Source organism: Carcharodon carcharias, chromosome 6, assembly GCF_017639515.1.
Source record: "Carcharodon carcharias isolate sCarCar2 chromosome 6, sCarCar2.pri, whole genome shotgun sequence".
NCBI classification, from domain to species: domain Eukaryota; kingdom Metazoa; phylum Chordata; class Chondrichthyes; order Lamniformes; family Lamnidae; genus Carcharodon; species Carcharodon carcharias.
In genome coordinates, this window is record NC_054472.1 from 15601328 (window position 1) to 15617878 (window position 16551).

The 16551-nt window shown below is 44.1% G+C and overlaps 1 long non-coding RNA gene across 1 annotated transcript in view; it reads right to left on the reverse strand.

Annotated features, from left to right (window-relative positions):
- LOC121279350 overlaps positions 1-15458 on the reverse strand; it is a 37931-nt gene extending 22473 nt beyond the window's left edge. The window contains exon 1 of the long non-coding RNA XR_005943369.1: positions 15398-15458. This is a non-coding gene — a long non-coding RNA (uncharacterized LOC121279350). The remainder of the gene's footprint in view (positions 1-15397) is intronic.
- Between the last annotated feature and the right edge of the window lie 1093 nt (positions 15459-16551).

Genomic DNA, 16551 nt, shown 5'->3' on the forward strand with positions numbered 1-16551 from the left:
CTTCGACGTGTGGGCACACACCCGACATGCCCGAATGTAATATGGCATGCGATGACGTCAGGCATGCGTCCCCATATCATCGCGTACTTGCGTGATATTTCGTTCAACGGGCATGCACCGGAGTCGGCTGTGCACCCACCGATAATTGAAAGGCCTAGTAAGGCCATTAACAAGGTTATTGACTGGAAATTTATGCTGCCCGTCCAACCTTACGGCCGGTGAGCAGGCGAAAAGGCCAAGCGGCCTTTGCATTTTTTAGAAAACCTCATCCACGAGTGGGATGAGGTTTCCCAAAGCTAATACAATTTAAATTAAAAAATTTATTTTGAAGTTAAAAACATGCCCCATCTCATGTGACACAGTCACATCAGGGGGCGTCTCAAAAAATTTTTATTGTCTTTAATAATTTTTTTTAAAAAGTGCTACAATCTCCCTGAAGAAGCTCCGTTTGTATGCCCGAACTGTATGCCAGGCCCATTCTCCCTCCTAACCCACTGCCCGCACAGGCAGCACTGAGCGCTGCCGCTCACGATCCACGCGTCTTCCCAACTACTCCCGCCCGCTGTCACCGAGCCTCCCCGAAGAGGGCAAAATTCTGGTTGAAGTATTTAACCAGTGTGACCTTCTGATTAATACTTCCAACGTTTTCCTTCAACTCTTCAAAAGTGGTAGTTTGAGACCATTGCTGTGTTAGAGAGTGGTTTACTTCAGCCATGAGCATTCACCAGCCCTACCTTTTTCCCTAGCAGGATAATGCCAGCCACGGAAGAGACCCCAAACTATTGCAGTAGGTCAAATGATTTGAACAGCTCTCAAATCCATTGGAATTTTCAACAGAGAACGAAGTTCAACATTTTTTAACTTTTCACAAGAAAACATACCATTCTTGATAGGGGCGGGGCTACAGCAAACTATGGTGCACTCAACACCTTGAGCCATGAGTAACTACATCTCAAAAGTAGTTCAGTGGCTCTGAAGTTGCTTTGGGATGTCCTGAGGTGGTGAAAGTATAAAGAATTGAACTCATACAGCATAATAGACATAAATGCAAATCTTTCTTTTTCCTTTGATGAATTCCAAGTCCCTGAGATTCTTTAAAATGAAAATTCACCCAGAAGTTGCTACTATTATTGTTCAGTTGGTACTTACATCTTCAATAAGGTTCCCATTGATATAAGTCTCTAAAACTGATTAAATTAATACATCTATTAAGCAACCACGGGGTTCAATTATTTGGAAAAGGTCATTCGAGAAAAATCTACCTAAATACCTTTTTGACAAATGGGTATTACAATCATACTCACAATAAATTGTTCAACTATAATTCCCTTAAAAATAGTCTAACAATTACACTACTTAAAAAGTGCTCTTAGAGAAACAACTCGTTAACTGTGTAGATGTTAAAAAGAAAGTGGAATAGTTAATACACTAATTGGCAATTTAAATATTTTCTGTTAAAATCTCTTATAACCATACAGCAGCACAAATTCTAGAGTTCACTGCTCATGAGAGAAAATGTCAAATTTGTAAATGCACCTGTGGGATATGATTTATATTCCACGTGTGAGCTGACCTGACAACTTAGGTATGATGAAGTTGCAAGTGAGTTATGGACAATGCTACAAGTGGAGCATAAATCATTTCCCATGGGTCTTTGTAATGTACTCTGCTTATAGCATATGTTAAAAATTAATCAATAACCAGGTAAGAGCATGTCATTATAGTAGCAGCTAGAAGACAGATTACAAGGAGTTATATGTTAATGTCCCAATCTCCCATCTGGAAAGGCTTGCTGGAATAAATTCTTATCTTCAGCATTGTCTCAGAAGTAAGTGAGTGTGTGAGAGTGTGTGCGTAAGGGGGTGTGAGAGAGCATGAGTGAATGTGTGAGAGAGTGTGCGTGAGAGCATGTGAGAGTGTGTGAGAAGGCATGAGTGAGAGTGTGTGAGAGAGTGCGTGAGGGTGCGAATGAAAGTGTTAGTGAGAGTGTGTGTGTGAGAGTGTGTGTGTGTGAGGGTGTGAGCGAGTGTGTGTGAGAATGTGTGTGAGAGAGTGTGTGTGTGAGAGGGTGTGAGATGGTGTGAGTGAGTGCAAGAGAGTATGTGTTAGAGTGCGGATGAGAGTGTGAGAGTGTGTGTGTGGGAGTGTGAGTGAGTGTGTGAGTGAAACTGAGAAAGGGTGTGAGTGAGTGTGTGTGAGAGTGTGTGAGGGTGTGTGAGAGTGTGAGTGATTGAGTGAGTATGTGTTAGATTGTGTATGAGAGTGTGTGAGAGAGTGTGTGTGAGACTGTATATGAGAGGGTGTGGATGACAATGTTTGTGAAAGTGTGTATAAGAGTGTGAGTATGTGAGTGAGATAGTGTATGAGAATGCATGAGTGAGAGTGTGTGTGTGAGTGAGAGTATTTGGGACAGTGCGAGTGAGAATGTATGAGTGCGAGTGAGAGTGCATGTGTGTGTGAAAGTGTATGAGTGAGTGTGAGTGTAAGTGAATGTGTGAAAGTGTGTGAGAGAGTGTGAATGAGTCAGTGTGTGAGAGTGTTAGGATGTGAGTGAGTGTGAGTGACTGTGTGAGAGTGCATGTGAGATAGTGAATGTAAGTGCGTGAGTGTTTGTGTGAGTGTGTGTGTGTGGTGTGAGAATGCATGTGGGAGTGCATGTGAGAGAGTGTGTGAGAATGTGTGAGAGAATGTGAGAGTGTGAGAATGTGAGAGTGTGAGTGTGTAAGTGTGTGTGAATGAGAGTGTGTGTAAGATAGTCGGTGAGAAACTGTGATGGTGAATGAGAGTGTGTATGTGTGTGAGCCCCCTTCACTTCTCCATCTATAATGGGCTTTATCCTGAGGAGTTTATCAGGACAGGATTTTCAAATACATCGACATTATCATGGCCAGCTCAACTATTAGTCCATCAGGTTAAGGAAGTGAGGATCCAGGTCAAAGAGGAGAGAGAAAGTCCCAAAACTGATCTCCCTGATGTATACTGAGTTAGCTGATCCTAGCCCTGGGGACAATAGAGGTGTTACCCCTGCTTTAGGGAGTACATCTTGCTGGAAGTGTATGTCTGCAGAGATCGGATGGGGACAAGGTATGGGATAACTGCAAAGCCTTTGCAACATAATATCGATTTGACACACACTGCTTATGGCCACAAATAAAGAATGAGCACTTGGGCAAATAACCAGCAGTCATCTGGTACCAGTGAGAGCATACTTTAGGGTTGCCAATTGTGATTAAATGTATTCCTGGAAGTTTCATCACATGACTTGCTCCCACGCTCCAGCCATTAGTCGACCAACACATCCATGCTTGTGACGCACTGCCTTCCTACGCCAATTGGAAAGCAAAAAGACTCATTATCCAAATGGATGATGCTTGACTATCAGACTAACACCCTTTTTTGTCTCAATTTTATGTCTGGTAAAAAGAAATGTTCAAAGAAAATGACAAAAAAAAATGAACCTTTTTCAATGTCCAGGATTGCACACAGCAGGGTCCTTGAGGTTGATCTTCAATTCCTGGAGACTCCAGGCTGATCCTGGAGGGTTGGCAATCCTGGACCATACTCCCACATGGAGTCAATGGGCGGAATTGTCCCAAATCTGCACTAAGTGCAGTAGCGGGTGGAAAAAAAGACGTTTTACCCGCCGGCCGCACTGGAGGCTTTTCGCGTTGTATCGTCCCATTCCCGCCTCATTAATTATGTAGCCACATGAAATACACCATCTCTCTGGAGGGGCGGCCTCCGATTTGCCCTCCACGCTGCTACCTCACCGCTTCCTCATGCAAGGCGCCATATTTAAACTGCAGCCGAGCGCACACTTCTCAATGCTTGCAGCCCAGGACTGCTCCGGTGAAGGCATGGCCCCAAAAGCCAAGAAAAGTGCAACCTCCCCAATTCAGTAACACATCCCTGGGACGCCTTCTGGATACCATTGAGACTTGCCACAATGTCCTCTACCCTCGCTCTGGAGGCAGGAGGCCCTTCATTGTCACCACTCCAGCTTGGGAGGCGATGGCAGAGGTGGTCAGTGCCACTGCTGCACACAAGAGGTCAGCCATCCAATGCAGAAAATGGATGAATGATTTCATTTATGCAGCCTGGGTGAGGCAACCATCTCATCACTCTAAACTCACACACTCACAAGCCCATCACACATTCACTGGCATTTCACTCACTACCAGCTCAAGGGACATCTCTCACACATACCCTCACATCTCCATCTGGGCTCATCTCCTCTGGAGACTGCCTCCTCAGCCCTCACCACCTTGAAGCCACATGCCCCCACACACACTCTGGCATACCTCCCTTCCCCGCTTTTGCCCTCGCCCTGCAACCTCTTCCCTTGCCTGGAGCCACTTCCCTCCCTTCGCCAAGCCAGTCCTAGCCCTGCAGCCATTGAAAAGCCACCCCCACCCTACAGCTGGTCTGGTAGGTAGAGAGCTGCCCATGAGCCCCCCTAAAAGTGATGTGGCACTGCCTGTGAAGCCTGGGGCTGATGACTGTGCGTGCTGCCCAAAGCAAGGTGGGCAAACAAACCTCGAAGTCCCGAGCCAAGTGCAGCTCACCAGGTGCACATGGCTTATGTACAGTTGTGAATTGTGTCGGTGTGGTGCCCAGGTAACCCAATGTTGGGGGATGATTCCAGTGACATTGGCTTATAATTAGATGCAAATGTATTAAAATGATGTTCCTGATGTCTGGCTCCAGGAATCACGGCCAGCAATATCCTTTCACAACAGCGTAAAGCTGATCTTTGGTCTTCTCGTCATAGTGTCCACTCACGCCCACCATGCCACCTGCCGCCAACAGGGGTGGAAAATTCTGGCCAATAACTTCTAAAGTTACCCTGGCACGTGGCTAAACACTGTAAACTCCCTCACAAAAAAATGGTTTTGTTTATGGTAGAGAAGGCATCCCATCTCTACAGGCAGGGGATGTTTGGATTTATTGCTGGATTCATTTCAGTGGCCAACATTTTGGGTTATAGCAAATGAGGGGGAGGACCACCATTCAAATTCACCCCAAAGTTCAAAAGAAGGGAAACGTTCACTTGTTAGTGCAGAACTTGAATATTGCTGAACAGAGAGGCGTGTTGTCGAAGCTTTTCATCTTGCACTCATCAGCACAAATGCAAGAATGCCAAATTTCAAATAATCAGGAGAAAAGGGTTCTGATTGGTTGGCAAATTGACTCAGATTGGCCGAGGCCTTGCCATGGAAAAAGCAACAGGGTCCCCTAACTCTCAGATAATTCAAAAAAATTGCATGGCTTGTAAATACTACTTCTATTTGCAGCAAACAGGCCCCTGCATATGAATGTATGTCACTTCTAGCAAGTGTAAATGAGCCACATTATGAGCTCAACTGTTTACCTTAAATTGGTTGTTAGGGTAGCTATTAGCGTACTCAGGATTGTTTAGCAAGTGCTGCCCGATCACGGAATCACACCTAACAGTAGACAAATAACATGTTCCTTCAGTTATTCATAATAGGCAGAGTTCATACCGTACTTCACCAGCCCGTGCTTGTAAAACTTGAAACAAAACATCTACCATTAGATGTCATTCCAAGATTTTAGAAACAGAGGGTTTGCCAACATTTGGCCTGCTGAATTGCCAAGATCTAGCAAAAGTTGGCAGAATTTTTGTTTCTTCTTTTCAGCCTTAAAGACGGAGGATTTGAAAGACAAACCCACTGATCTGACCAGGCAAGGTGTTTGATTGCTGTCACGTAATCTTAGCTAGTGGCTGGGGCACAAATGGGTTGGAGAGAATCACAGAGGAGAGTTGCACTTTTGACTGCAATTTGTACAAATACTTAGGAAATTGGAATTGCAATTTTTTACCAACAGAACTTTGCACAGTGTGAATGTCCTCAACCTATATTGCACAGAACCAAAAACTAATCAAGCATGTTGACAGGATATTTTATGGATTGTCTGTTTCTGACAGAGTTCCCACGCAGGGTGCTAATAATGCATAGCCCAGGGAAGTAGAGAGCTACCAGGTCTCAGCAGGATGATGGTGAAATCCAGCAGCTGCAATGTACTTATCCTTGCACAAGAGAAGGAGTGGTAGGCTAGCTGCAATGTACAAACAATATCATTGGGAAAATAAGTTCTCTGCACTTCAATGTTGTGTCATTGGTTACAATGCCTTGCATTCAATCTTCAGATGGCAATAGAAGGAGAATAAATGGATGATAATGTGGGAGAATGTGAAATTGTCCATTGTGGCAGGAAGAATAAAAAAGAAGCATATTATCTAAATGCTGAGAGATTGCAGAGCTCTGAGATGCAGAAGGATCTTGGTGTCCTAGTGAAGAACCACAAAAGGTTAGTATACAGGCGCAGCAAGTAATTAGGAAAGCTAATAGAATGTTATTATTTATTATGAGGGGAATTGAATGCAAGAGTGGGGCGGTTTTGCTTCAGTTATACAGGGCGCTAGTGGGACCACATCAGGAGTATTGTGTACAGTATTGGTCTCTTTATCTAAGGAAGGATGTAAAAATGTTGGAAGCAGTTCAGAGAAGATTTACCAGACTAATACCTAGAATGAGTGGGTTGTCTTATGAGGAAAGGCTGGACAGGCTAGGATTGTATCCACTGGAGCTGAGAAGAGTAAAAGATGACTTGACTGAAATCTTTAAGATTCTGAGGGGTCTTGACAGGGTGGATGAGGAAAGGATGTTCCCTGTTGTGGGAGAATCTAGAATCAGGGGTCACTGTTTAAAAATAAGCAGTTGCTCATTTAAGGTAGGAATGAGGAGAAATTTTTTTTCTCTCACAGGTTCGTGAGTCAAAAGGTGGTGGAAGCAGAGACTTTGAATACCTTTAAAGCAGAGCTAGATAGATTCTTGATAAGCAAGGGGGTGAATGCTTATCGGGGGTAGGCAGGAATGTGGGGTTGAGTTTAAAATCAGATCAGCCATGATCTTATTGAATGGCGAAGCAGGCTCGAGGGGCCAAGTGGCCTACTCCTGCTCCTAATTCGTATGTTCGTCCATGTGTTCATTTGGCATTTTTGAGGAACTATTCATGCGTAGGACCAGGTGGTTTAGATATTGCTACTTGATAGATGTGATTTAAAGTTTGGTGTAGCTGCCCCTTTAAGAAATGGCATCCTGGTACTACTTCTGGGAAAACACTAGCTTTCCTTGTTGAATTGCTGGTATCACTCATATTTACTCATCACCCCCTCTCTATGCTGTGGCTTTGTCACCCTTGCTCACTGAATTGTATTCTCAGAATCCTTTGCAGGTCAGATTATATGGATCATGCAGGGGCCAAGTATTATGGAAGTTTTCATGGTGAGAAGGCATGGGTTAGGCTTTAAGATTCGTCTGATCAGTCGGGACATGGGAGGTGTTGCCTCGGGACCCCAATGATATGATTGATAATGATTCATGTTGTAGCAGGAGCCCCATTGCCCTTGCAGTCCTCTTGTGCCTGTGGTTCATGCCTGCGTAGAGTCAACCAATTGGCCTCCGAGGTACTATTCTTTGACTCTTCACCCTTCTTCAAATAAAGGGGGCATAGGTAGTAACCTTCAAATGAAAGCGTCCTGGGAGTTTCCAGTATAGTAGACATTAAGCCATTGCTGCTTTCACAGTATATTTGAACTGAAAGAAAAGAATATTGGATCCATATGCAGACACACAACTATCGATATGGGTGCCAATCCTTTCAGGCAGCAGTTCCACAGAATTTATTGGCAGTGGAAAATGTGAGGACATGATTCTCTAGATGTGTCTCATTGTTTCATCCGACTGGCAAGAAAACAGCCAACTCAGTTCAGCTGAGTTATGTAATGTTTCATCACAAGAACAGATTTGACGGGCTACCTCCTCAATGCCCAGACTTGTGTGTTCAGATTCTCATCATGCACGCAATTCCATGCAAGAGGTCACTCTGTCTGCTCAGAAAACTACAGAGCTTCAGGAAACTCCTGATCTTACTGCTCCAACTTGCATAATTTGTACTGCATAATGTATAAATCCAACAGGGAATTCAGGAGAAACTCTTCATCCGGAAAGTGGTGAGAATGTTAAATACGCAGTCACAAAGTGTAGGTCAAGCATTTAAGGGGAAACTAGATAAGTACACGAGAGTGAAAGGAATACAAAGATACGCTGATAGGGTTAGATGGAGTAGGGTGGGAGGAGGCTTGTGTGGATGCCAGCACAGATCAAATAGGCTGAATGGCCTGCCCATTTGATGTGACTTCTATGTAATCCCTGCAACATGAGCAATTCAGGAAATCCATGTCGTATTGTCTGTGTGATGTGAGTTCAGAATGTTAGTAACATAAATTGGTCTGTTCTACGATATACAGCTAGAATCTTTACACAGTGCATAACCTCTCGAAAAAAATTTTTCAAAAAATGGCTCCATTAATTAGAATGTGATGCCATTTCTGTGGCATCTGAAACATTTCATTCCGGACATACGAAATAGGAGCAGAAGTAGGCCATTTGGCCCCTCGAGCCTGCTCCACCATTCAATAAGATCATGGCTAATCCATTTATGTTTCGAGTTCCATATTCCCATCTACCCCTATAACCTTTGATTCCCTTGCCTAACAAGAATTTATTTACCCCCACCTTAAAATATTCAGTGACCCCGCTCCCACCACCTTCTGAGGCACAGGAGTTCCAAAGTCGCACAACCCTCTTAAAATTATGCCATTGCACTTGATGTAGATCATCTCATCCTCCCATTTGAGTGTGGGTAAATAAGCACAAAAGATGTGTTTCTTTGCAAAATGCATAGGTGCCTTCTACTGTTACCTCTGAATAGCAGTATGCTTAACTATTTTGTCCACATGGTACAGTGAACAATCTTATTGTATGGACATTTCTCGCAGTCATATCAAATTTCTCTCTCATTTATTTTAAATGGTTTAATGCCTCCTTTAAAAATAGAGGAAAGAGGAATTTGAAATGAGCGCATTAAGCAATGACATCAGTCACATTAATTTCCCGGCTTAAATCTTTTACGGGTCCAAAAGGAGACATCGTGTAATTAAATAATGAGTTACAACAAGTTCCTTCGTGGGAAAGAAAAACCTGAAATTATGATGGTTTACAATGAAGGAAAAATGGCAATGGAGTTGGTGCTGATGTATTGGCATGTACTTAAAGTTATATGATTGTAGTTACTATTTCAATGGCACTCGTAAAATAACGAGCACCTCTTAAGAATAAAAGAAAATGGTTTTATTTTTAAGATTTTGAAGAGTATCAATTCTATTCATTCTCATCTATGTCGTAGCAACATGTAACCACAGAATACAGCTAATTTCTAATGGAACAGAATAATAGAATGCTGTAATAGAATTGGCTTTACCCCAATATATTAAAATAATGAACTGTTGACTTGTGCTTTTTCATCTTTGTGAGATTGAGGCACCATCATCTTTGATGTATTTTTCTCCTTTATGCTCTTATGGCCGAACTCTCAAATTCTAATCTTGCCACATACTCATGTGTAGTATAAGGTTCAGGCACATACGAGGTTAATGTGGGACTGAGTATAGTACCACCCACATGGTGATGAAAGAAGGCACATGACCCTGGCTCAGGGGTCAGCGTGGTGTTAAGCAGAGACGGGTTAAGTCTCAAGCATGGAGATAGTTCCGAGCCTGTACCCTTTACTGTACATGTGTAAATAGTTCTACTTGTTAATAAACACTTACAGTTAACCTACTGAAGACTACGAAGACTTCTTTAAGAGTCACTGTTCTGTAATCAACACCCTCCCAGAGTTCATTTAAAACTCTGCTACCTGGATCCCAGTTCATACCATGTCCTGCTCACCCATCACCCCTGTGCTCACTGACCTACACTGGCTCCCTGTGCAGCTATGCCTTGATTTTATAACTCTCAACTCGTATTCAATTCCTCCATGGCCTCAAACCTTCTTATAGCCGTAATCTCCTCCAGCTCCATAACCCCCAGAGATCTCTGCACTCCTCCAATTCTGACCTCTTGCGCAGCCCCATTTCTATTGCTACACTAATGGTGGCCTTCACCTAGGTCCTAATCATGTAATTACGTTCCCATACCTCGCTTTTATGTGGTCTTGTGACACAGTGGGTTGCAACCCTGTCCCTGAGTCGGAAGCACTAGGTTCGAGCCCAGGACTTGATGGCCAATGTAGCCAAACAGGTTGATTATCGACCTCCAAATCCTTTCAACATACATCAAAGGTGGTAAGGATGGGAGAGATTTCTGGTCAGCTGTGTGAAGGAAAGAACATTAGAGCCTCTATTAGCCACCACTATCAAGCTCCAGACTAGAACATGCATGTAAAAATGCATGTTGCCACAGCAACTTGGACTCCAAGTGAACTGTAACAAACCACTACCACTGCCCAGAAGGTAAAAAAAAACAGTTCGGACCAGTACTCTTATTTCCCAGTTTTTACTGTTTTTTTCTTCTGGATGACCTTTCTTTTCTCCTTTATAACCTACCTCTTTAACAAAATCTTTGGCCAACTACCCTAATAACCCATCATGTAATTCACAGTCAAAGTTTGTTTGATAACACTCCTGTGAAGAGCCTTAAGGGATATTTTACTACGTTGAAGGTGGTTAGATATTGAAGCAGTTCATGACCAAATGCAGCAAGACCTGGATAATATCCAGGCTTGGGCTGACAATTGGTGAGTAACATTTGTGCCATGCAAGTGTCAGGCAATGACCATCTCCAACAAGAGAGAATCTAACCATCGTCCCTTGACATTCAATGCCATTACCATCACTGAATCCCCCACTATCAACATCCTCGAGGTTACCATTGCCCAGAAACTGAACTGGACTAGCCATATAAATACTGTGGCTATAAGAGCAGGTCAGAGGCTAGGAATCCTGCAGTGAGTAAATCACCTCTTGACACCCCAAAGCCTATCCACCATCTACAAGGCACAAGTTGGGAGTGTGATGGAATACTCTCCACTTGCCTGGATGAGTGCAGCTCCCATAACACTCATGAAGCTCGACACAGTCCAGGACAAAACATCCTGCTTGATCCACAAATATTCACTCCCTCCACCACCGACACACAGTAACAGCAGTGTGTACCACCTACAAGATGTACTGCAGGAACTCACCAAGGCTTCTTAGGCAGCACCTTCCAAACCCACAACTGCTACCATCTAGAAGGACAAGAGCAGCAGACACATGGGAACACCAGCTGGAAGTTCTCCTCCAATCCATTTACTATCCTGACTTGGAAATATATTGTCATTCCTTTACTGTCGTTGGGTCAAAATCCTGGCACACCCTCCCTAACGGCACTGTGGGTGCACCTACGCCACATGGACTGCAGCGGTTCAAGAAGGCAGCTTGACCACTATCTTCTCAAGGGCAATCAGGGATGGGCAATAAATGCTGGCGATACCCTCATCTCATAAATGTATTAAAAAGAAAAGAAAATGCGAGCTGTTGTCATTTAAATCTTCTTGGCCTTCTGCGGTACCATAGGCAGACAGGAAGCTAGCAGAGTGATCCACTGCTCCCCAGGGGGTAGTGCAGCAAGCGAGTATGACTTAGCAGTCTGTGAATGCCTTACTCACATGCCAGGGGCTGTGGAGAGAGTCTAGCCGCAATTAGGAATTCCGCTTTGGTGATTTGTATGCATAAACCCATGACTCACCATTCAGTGGCATTTTTACCTGTCCAACTTTGATCTATCGTTTAATTAATGGGTGCACCTGGGAAAGATGACACTTAATTTGTAGATGATGCCACTGTGTGCCTGGCAGGTGAACTTACAACACGAGTAATAGTGCTTAAAACTGACGTTCAGAACTGTCAATTGTTTTACTAATTTTTATAAAAGCAAAGTTAATAGATTTTCTAAATTTTAAAGAAATATTTACAGATAAGGAGTTAGAACTTAACCTGGTACGTTCACAATCAACGTAAAAACAATTGCTCGGGGCACAGTACCAGTAGCCATGCCAGGTTCTTGCCCTCCAACATTGGCCCCATTGGCTGGCAAGCGACAGGTACAGGTGGACACTCTGGTGCCTACCTGTCTTTGGGGAAGGGAGATACCCGGTTTCAAACCTGACCATGACATATTCGGCACCCTGCCTCAGGGTACTGATCTTTTCTCAAAATTAAATTCTTTCACTCAGTCAATCCTTCAGTGGTCCCAGCCTTTTCTCTATCCTGGATCCCATCGCTAGTCAAAACGGTAGCTTATTTCTGTATAGAGCTGCGTGAGTTTGTTCAGATGATGTGCAAGTTGGGATTATCCATCTCCTCAAGGAGATCAGCACCAATTTAAGACTTTCAATAAAGATTAGAAAAAAATTTCCCTGCCATGTCCCCTCACGTGACACTGTCACATGAGCTGGGACATGTCCATAACTTATATTGCAAAATATCCTGCATTTTTTAAAAATCACTCATGAAACTTCATCCCGTCCGTGGATGAGGTTTCATTCTTTTTCACAAGCCCGACTGGGCTCGCAGTCTGCCCGCCAGCCTTCAGGTTGGACGGGCAGGTCCATTAATGAGTTCAATTGGTTTTTTAAATGGCCTTAATAGGCCATTGACAGGTTGGCGGGCACGCATCTGACTTGGCTGTGCGCCTGCCGAACTGACAGTCTAAATGACTCAAGGTGATGTTGGGACGCATGCCCACGTCATTTTACATGTCGGCAAGTGGGCCCCGCCCCCACTCGCCGACTGGAAGATGCTGGCCATAGAATCTTAGGCTGGAACTTTCCAGGCCCCACACCCCTGCGGCGGGTTCACCTGTGGCAGGGTCGGGGAGCCACTGAAATCCCCGTTCACACTGGCAGGAGCGGAAGATCCCAGCGGCTTGAGGGGATGGAAAGTTCCAGCCGCAGGATCCTACAACGCAGAAGGAGGCCGTTCATCCCCTTGTGCTCATGCTAGCCCTTTGGTGGATCTATCCAATTAATCCCACTCCCCTGTTCGTTCCCCATCGCCTCGTATTTTTTTTGCCCTGTTGATTAAATTCGGCTATCTTCTGAACTAACCACAAATTGGATCCTTTGGGGTTCACCTGAGGTTTGGAATTTGGCTCAAAAGTTATGCCAATTGATTACCAGGCAAGGTTTGTGGTGCGCTTTCATGGTGGTACACATCGGGAAAAGCATCTCATTCGAATAAATCAAGTATTTGTCTGAATTCTGAAGAAAGAGCTTGGACTGGATTTAACGTACCCGATACCAGTCCTGCCCACCGATTGGTGAACCGGTGGGAAAACCACGTCGCTTCAGTGGGGGAGGCCCGACCAGATTCAGTGCCTGACACCTAACTGGCCAATGTCGGGTCTTCTCCGGGAATTAGGACCCCAGAAGCAGAAATCCCTTCTGCCAGGAGCTGCTAGCCAATCAGAGGCCGGCAGCTCTCCATTGGGTCTGGTGGCTGGTGCCAGTAATAAAATGAGGCTCTCGCCAAAGTTCATCTTGGGATCCTTGGAGAGGTGTGAGTGGCCTGGGTTGGAGGTCACTGGCGAGGGTAGGTGGCATAGGGGTAAGGGGAGGGTCAGATTCAAGGGGAAAATGGGTGGCGCTCAATGAGCACCCCCCATTTCCAGTGCCAGGTCCCTCATTTGGGCACTAAGTGCCTTTGAAAGAGGAACCCTGCCCCCCTGACCCACCCCACCGGAAAGCCACGAGCAAACCCGACAGAAGACATGGGAATCCCATGGGAAATTGGGAGAATCCTTTAGCCACCACTAAATCCTGTTGGGCTCAGGTATAATGGCCCAATGATCAGCCTAATTAGGAAGCAGGCAGGTTCCCCGGATCAGCCCATTCCAGTCGCTGACTTAACGGGGGTCAGTTTTCCTGCCAGTGGGTATGGGGTGTATGACCTCCTCCATGATTCTGCAGGCCCACCCACTACCTAGCCAGCTCTGGCTCGATTAAGTCCCAGTCCTTGTACCTATATTGTGTCTTTCCATGACTTCAAACCATTTCAAAGCACTTTGCAGCTGACAAGGTGCTTTTGAAGTTTGTCGCTGACGTAATGTAGGAATCATAGCAGCCAATTTGTACACAGAAAGATCCTACAAGCAGCAATGAAATAATGACCCGATAACCTGTTAAAGTGACGCTGACCGAGGGAAAAGTGTTGTCCAGGATATTCTAGTAACAACCGAGAAGAATATGTCAATGCAAACAATAAATCTATGCAGCACAGCATTTACCATTGTTATGCATGATCTGTTAAAATTTTTATTCCGTTTACATTCCATTGGAAGATTTAATTGTGGCTTTCAAAAGAGAACTGGATAAGCACATGTAGGGAAAATAATTTGCAGGGGAAAGGGTAGGGGAGTGAGACCAGCTCTTGCAAAGAGCTAGCACAAGCTTGATGGGCCAAAAGGCCTCTTTCGGTGTTGTAGCCATTCAATGATTCAATGACTCTGTATACAATGTAGAAAATATCCACAAGCGTGAAGCATCCCATTTACTCTGCTGAATGATTCCAGCTTTGTTTCTCGATATGCATTCCAAAAAACGTTGTGAGTTCCTCCTATAGAGAACTGAGCGCTCCCAGTGTATTATACGAATGTTCACTTCCCTTCTTCCCCTTCTTCCTTCAAATGTTTGCAGACAGCACCATCCAGCCAGGAATAACTTTGGATGTTTCCCAAGTGGATCTGTGCAATGGAGCTGTGTGTGGGTGGCTCGCTTTTTTTTTAAAAAAACTTGTCCGCTTCAAAAATCTGAGGTTTTTGTAATGTATCTTGCAGTGCTAGCACAGGAGCATGCAAAAACAAACAATATTCAGGCAGATGTTTAATTCTGAAATGCACCCCAAATAGACATGAAAAATCCTGTGGCCATATTTCTAAGAAGAAGGAGTTCTCCCTGGTGCCCTGGCCCAAAACTGACACCTAAAGCAGATTATTCAGTCATTATCCTATCATCAGTTGTGGGACCCTTGTGCACAAATTGGTTTCCATGTTTCCTACATTAGAACAGTGACTGCATTGCTTCAATAGCTCTAAAAAGCTTTGGGACATCTTGGAGTCACGAAAGGCGCTGTATAAATGCAAGCTCTTTCTTGCCAAGCATATTGCTAGTTGAAGCAATTCTACATGATTGCACAGCCAAGGAGGCTCATTGATGCAAATTCATTACTTAAATTTCTATTAAAATTATGATAAAGCATTTAAAAGCACCTTTAAGCGTGCTCAATATTATGGCTAACACCGCATTCCTTAGAGCAGGATATTCCTGGGTTTTTTTTCCCCAGGAACAAAGTCTGCGTGAAAATTCCACGTTTAGAAAATTTTGGAATTACATAATTATGTGAGGGACAAATGAGCCACCGTCAGCAGATACATTGACTTGACTAACAATCCATTAATCGTTGAACTCAGTGGATTTTTTTTTTAAATACCTGTTAATAATGTCGATTCTAGGGCTGCACAGCAATCCAAGTTTGGCTGGCTCGGTGAAATCTCACGAGAAGTGAGCGTTTTTTTTTTGCTCGCGAGATTTTGGTTCTCATCCAAGTGCAGCAGGAAATGCCAGGTAGAATGAGTCCTTCATTCGAGAGAAAGGAGATTGTCAAAAGTGCCATGCATGTGACATTCTCATTATACTGTGCACCCATGCCACATATCACTTGCACATTGTTTCCCCTATGCTGCTTGGGCATTCGGAGTGGCATTGGAGGTGGTGAGCAAGCCTCTCACCCTGCGCCAAAATTGCCCCAAACGCTTACACCTGAAACAGCCATTAGATGACAGACAACGGGGCTGATAAACCTGAAGGAACATCCTGCCTTTCTCAATCCGCAGCTGACAGCCAGAATCTTCACGCTGCTGTAATCAGCAGCAGCGAAACTGTGGGTAAATAATATCCACCCACCTTAGGAGCTTCTGGGTAGAAAGTGTCAGCCCTGCATCGCTTGATCAACTCCAGCAGAAAACAATCGAAGCTTAATAGATGGGTTGGCTTCAGGCATGAACCACTGCAGCCTTATGAAAGTCACACAATTACCACAATCATTGCGATTTGTGAAACAGAAATCTATTAGTGTAGTTTGTAAAAGGAGTCTAACTCACAGACAGACACAAACATAATTATAGTTATTACATTTTTTCTAAGTAGTTATTTACAGTGCCTCAGAACTATAATCTGTTTTTTATGTTGCAGCATGCCATGATTGTAGTAGTGGGCTGACATTTGCAAGGTCCCACTATTATTAAAAAGATGGATGTTTGCAAAGTACAAGATATATACCAAAAAAGAAAAGCAAAATGAATTAAACCAAGAGTGGCTGTGATTACGTGCTGCAAGTAAAAATAATTTGAGGGGATCAATGAATTTTAACTTGCAAAATGTCCATGGGAAAAGGAAACTCAGTCTCAGTGTATCATGTGAAAAGACAATTAAAGGCACGTTGTTGACTGGAACTTGCGAGCTGGTCCTGTGCGCGAACAGCGGAGGGACCAGTGACCAAGAGAGGCAGGGATAAAACAAGTGCTAGCGAAGTGAGGGACAGCGAGCAAATAATAAACAAGGGGTGACGTCAAAGGACAGCTGCTG